The sequence below is a fragment of the Plectropomus leopardus genome, chromosome 24 (assembly GCF_008729295.1).
Source record: "Plectropomus leopardus isolate mb chromosome 24, YSFRI_Pleo_2.0, whole genome shotgun sequence".
Lineage (NCBI taxonomy): Eukaryota > Metazoa > Chordata > Actinopteri > Perciformes > Serranidae > Plectropomus > Plectropomus leopardus.
The window spans coordinates 14,723,956-14,729,437 of NC_056486.1; the positions used below are offsets into that span (position 1 = coordinate 14,723,956).

Consider the following 5,482-nt stretch of genomic DNA (forward strand, 5'->3'; position numbering starts at 1 on the left):
ACTTCTGGCGATTGCATTTGGGCGTCAAAGATGCTGAAAAAGTTGTTGATTTGTGAGAATTCTCTTGCTGAAAACGTGGAAATATCACAAATATTTGTTTACCACAGAGCTTGTTTTCTGCAATAATCCAAAATCCAATGGAAAAATCCCACAAGCTTTTTGAGAAGGGAACCAGGGTGATGTCAGCTTCTCTGGGGCACTCAATGGGCCAAGCAGGAACTTGAGGACGGGGCCAGCGGCAGAAACACTACTTTGCATATTCAGTGGGCCGCATACTGCAGATGTAAACCTGAAAGCTAGAAACTTTTTTGGGTATGCACCCAGCAAGCAACTCCATTGTAATGAATGCTCTGAATATCATAAAGAGCTCCTTTAAGGAGGCAAAAAGTATTTTTTATTATTACTAGCACCTATTACAGGGTTACTCAACTTGCTTTGTCCAGGGGCCATTTGAGCAAAATAAAAGGGGCCACGGGCCTGTTAATAAACAAACAGTGATATTCAATATATGAATAATTATTTTTTTCATTTTATAAATGAGCTCTATTTTCACATTTTTTCTACACTCTTATACCTTTTTTACATTCAAAGTAATTTAAAATCCAAATGTGAATGGATTTATTTTCATGGTGAATTCAGAAACAGTTGGAGGGCCACTCTGCATCCTATCGCAGGCCAGATTTGAATAAATCATGCATCACTGACCTATTATTTTGTGCATTTCCAGCTTTCCCAAATTTTCAAGTTTTTTCTTTTGAATACACTTCTATCAATTGTCACACAATTCATATAAAATAGTTTTGCCTATGTAATATAATCTTTATGATTTTACTGGAAAGCATAAGATTCTACCTTAAAACACTAAACCTTGTGTGCCACCTAGTGTCTGCAACAGAATATGGCAGCATACAGCAGCACACAGTCAACACGATGTACTAGAGCAAATTGAATTAGAATCTATAGCTGAAAGGTGACAGATATAGAAAAAATGGCAACCCAATAATAATTTGACATTTTTCAAGCCAAAAGACCACCATTCGCTGCTTCCAGCTTCTTATATGTGAGGATTTGCTGCTTTTCTCTGATATGTATTTCTGGGTTTTGGACTGGAAGAATGGACGAAAACCTGAAAAAAGAAACAACAGAGGAGGGATCCCTCTCTCCTCGGATGAGCAGACACACAAGAGGTTGTGTGTACGGAACAGACAATAGTAAATTAGATTATGGAAAATTAGGTTTACAATATTGGGGAGATAGATTGCCAGCAGAAATGAAGAATATGATCCAAGAGGATATAAAACAACTGCCTGGTGCTGACAAAGCATGAAGGTGCGGGCAGAGAGAGATCCAAGCAGGGCTGATGCTGCAGCACAGAAAGGCTTTCATACTGTTTACAGAGGAAAACAATTAACAATCACACATTTCAGGACAAAGCAGAAAGCTAATTATCTTAAACACACAGACAGGATAACCCAAGTGGAATGTGTTTGAGGGGCCACGTCAGTCATGGCGTCAGTTCAGCTGAGCATGTGTTTGACCTGCTGCAGACCAGACTGAGGGCAAAAAGCCCAGATAAATACAGTACATGAGCATTAAATCACATCACTCAGTGATCTCATTTAACTGATTCTACACACAACGACAAAGCAAGAGACAGTTTTGATTTTTTTGCATGTCACAAGTCAAAAATCTCTCATTGACTAAAGAATTGGGACTCACCTTGGGTCAATCTCAGTTTCATCTTCAGATGTGGTTCAGGTCTGGGCTTTGGCTGGACCATTCAAAGAGCCACAGCAGGTGATGAGCAGCATCTGGGTTTCATCTCATGTAATTCTGGGGGTTCAAATTCTTGCCTCATGAGTCCAGAGAATCATTTTCTTGATAATCCCCGAGTCCTTTAAGTGCCTGTTAACTCAGGTGTGTTATCATTTCTACAAAAATAAATACAAATTTAACAAATAATTAAATGGTTATCAGAATAGTTGCCAATTAATTTTCTTTCAATCAGCTAACTGATAATTAGTCATTTTTGCTGTACTTGTATACAGCTGCTGGGTAGTTTAATTAATGACAAAACATCATATCTATACACTCTTCTCATTGCATTTTTTATGCAAAAATCTTCACCTGTAAAGTAATTGAAGCTGTCAGATTAATGTGGTGAAGTAAAAAGTGCAATATTTACCTCTGAAATGTAGTAAAGTAAAAGTATAAAGTGGCATGAAAAGAAAATACTCAAGTAAAGTACAAATACCTGAAATTGATCCTTAAGCACAGTAGTTGAGTAAATGTACTTAGTTACATTCCACTACTGCCTTTTTCTCAGGCGAGGCTCCAGTCTGGTCACTCTAACAAAGGATATATGGTGTACTTTTGACATGGCTGTCCCTCTGGCAGGTTGTCCCTTTGACGCTCTGTTACGGTGGCCTTTAGGTTCTCAGTCACCTCCCTGACTGGGTTTGTCTTCCATGTAACAGTGATGTACTCCTGTGAACAAAAATGGATAAAAATGTGCTTTAACTCTCACCCAGATCTATGTTTTGAAACAATTTAATGCAGGCATGATGGTGGGACCTAACATGGTCGACAAAGGTGTGCTGCTCTTAATCCTGTCCAGTCAACTGACACAAGTGGACATCAGTCAAGTTCGAGACAGATCTCTAGGATAATGGACCTTTTACCTCAGAAACTGCTAATATCAACAAAGGCTTAGTTCCCCCGTGAGCTACTCCAGTGAGCCAGCATGTACAATACCGGGGCATTTTCACTGAAGACATTTTGACATGCCACAGTAAAACAGCACAGTTGTAAATAATTACATTAATGATGGCTGAATTATATTTATCTGCTTTGATTTCAGGTTTTGATTTCAGGTGCATGCTGGCTCACTGTCACGCTCACTGGAAGACTTACAGAAAAGAGCCATTGTTATGATCATTAGTAACACCTATAACACCAGACACAATCTGAACTCTGAAAATTCCAGTCATTCCTCCGTAGATTTCCACAGATTAAATAAAAAAACAACAACAAATGAGGACTGTCAACTACATTAACCAAAAAAAAAAAAAAATTCTGCTTAGTTCAACAGATTTTCATTCTGGGTCATTGCTGAAAACTATAAAAATAAAGAAAGAAATAAAATACGATACAATAAGAAAAAGAAAACACAAGTTAGTAAAATAAAATAACAATAAATACATCTGCATATTTAGTTTGTTTAAGTAACAGCTTGTCCTGATATGACAAGTCAAAATGTCTGCTGAGAGAAAGGCCTATTTGGAGCAAAAGGTCCATACAATGTGTAAGTGTAAAGAGCTTTCTGTTTTTTAAAAATGAAGAAAAAAAAAATCATTAAAACCAACAAAAAGCAACAACAAAATATTTGTTTTGAGTTACTGCATATAGACTCAATTGCCCCTCCCAAACAGTAAATGTAATCCATTCTCAATTAAATGAACAAAATACAAAAATGTGCAAAACCTGCAGGGGTCAGAGTATTTTCCACTGTATACGTCATCAAGATTTAAAATGTCGTCATAAGCTTTCGCACAGACAGTGTTAGAGGAAATGACAAAAATTGTATTCATAGATTTTATTACATGTTTCTAAACAAGCTGGAACTGATTCTAGTGTTGATGCTTGTAATTACCCAGAACAGCCTCTAGATGGAGGCAGAGGCCACACTGAGATTATAAGCCAACATTTAGTCTGTGAAAACTATTATGTATGTCTTACTCTGTACGTGTTAATAAAAAATGTACTGTTATTATAACAGTGATAATTCTACCATTTTTAAATGATCATAATCAGTTTTACATTCTGCCAAAACACTCATGTTATGTGATCACGATTCAATTTGGATCACAGCGTTCTCAACAAACCACGGCGTATAAAACGCACAATTGATCACATTTCACTCACGCTCATTTGCAAAGTTTAATCACTGCCATCTAATTCGATTATGTTTTTTTTCTTCTCTCTGCTAATGTTTTCCTGTTTTTCAGTGTGTAATTACAGACTGCTGACTGACCGGCTTCATTTGTGACATCAGATATTCACCAAAATCAATGAACTCATCAATGATTCAGACAGGGACCATTAGCAGACTCCACACTCCAGCGGATTGTGTTGATATGAAAGAGTGATGTGAGAAATGAATCCTCATTGTGGGACTCTCTCTGTGTGTGAGAGAGAGAGACAGAGAGAGTGAGACTAACAATACATGCAGCACTTGTCAGCACTTTAGCAGATGCTGAGCCCCCCACAAAGGCTGTTTACCAGCAGAGCTGACCACAGGATTTGTGGATTAAGACCTCAATCAATAATTTAATTGCTTCTAAATAAAGATCACAGACAGACAGTGAGGATACCTCCTTAAGGTGTCTGCCATAGTATTTCCCATCATCATCATCCTCTAGATTTTTAGCAGAGATTTTTGTTTAAATTGGATACATTGAGACAATTATCTGGGACAGCTTTTTGAAAAGTCAAACTGCATCTCTTCATCATTAGAGGATATAATGCGTTGTAATTGTGCTTTAATCTTTAATAAAAGAAACAACTGCTCCTTTACTTTGATAGAAAAAAAAGGGAAGAAAAGAAAAAAATGTCAGGAAAGAAAAGAAAGAGAAAAGAAAGTTAAGAAAAGGAAAGAGCGTAAAAGTGAAAGAAAAAGAAAAGGACAGAGGAAAGGACAAGAGAGGAAACGAGAGGAGAGGAACTAAAAGAAAAGAAATGGAGAGGAAAGACAGAGTTCCCTCAGATTAATGCAAGGTGAATTCAGACTTTCTCAGAATTAAGTGTAAAACCGATTTTCTAATCATCAAAATTGAAGGACAATTTTATTTTTACCCAAATTTTTATTGTAGCACGAAACATGACTTTTTGGTGAAGTGAAAAAAGTTTTGGCTCCATAAAAAAACTTTATACATTTTATGAAAAACACATGGAAGACGTGTTCCACCTACAGATGTGGGAAATATCTGGCATTTCTGGGTTTTTTTTAGCGATTTTGTTTTTCTAAATTTTTATGAGAGATTCTAGTGCTCGGATTCCCATCATGGCGAGTTTAAGAAAAGGAATTTATCAAATAATTGAACAAAAAAATAGATGATACCAATTATTTAGAGATAAGAAAAACAACAATTCATACAATCCTACTTCCCAACGTCTGAGTATTTTTAAGACTTAGATTAGAGATGATTATTAAGACAATTTAATACAGATTAAGACCTTACCTTCAGATGAATGAATCTGATGCCTTTTAAGACTTTTTGAGGATCCGCAGGAACCCTGAAAAAAACAGAAGAGCAGAGAGGAAAAGAAAAGAACTGAAAGGTAAAGAAAAGAGAAGAAAGGAAGAGAGGAAAAGAAAGGGAGAGGCAAAGAAAAGAAAGAAATTAAAGGGAAAGAAAGGGAGGAAGGAAAAGGAGAGGAAGAGATGAAAGGAGAAGGGGGGGGGTGCAGGGAGTGAAAGAGG

The 5,482-nt window shown here is 36.8% G+C and overlaps 1 protein-coding gene across 1 annotated transcript in view; it reads right to left on the minus strand.

Annotated features, from left to right (window-relative positions):
- The window catches only part of nid2a (nidogen 2a (osteonidogen)), a 56,103-nt gene extending 50,779 nt beyond the window's left edge, over positions 1-5,324 (minus strand). Inside the window, exons 1-4 of the mRNA XM_042513308.1 lie at positions 5,241-5,324; positions 4,063-4,181; positions 2,255-2,487; positions 1,720-1,931 (exon numbers count right to left, since the gene is read on the minus strand). The gene's annotated coding sequence lies outside the window, so the exon portion shown is untranslated. The remainder of the gene's footprint in view (positions 1-1,719; positions 1,932-2,254; positions 2,488-4,062; positions 4,182-5,240) is intronic.
- Between the last annotated feature and the right edge of the window lie 158 nt (positions 5,325-5,482).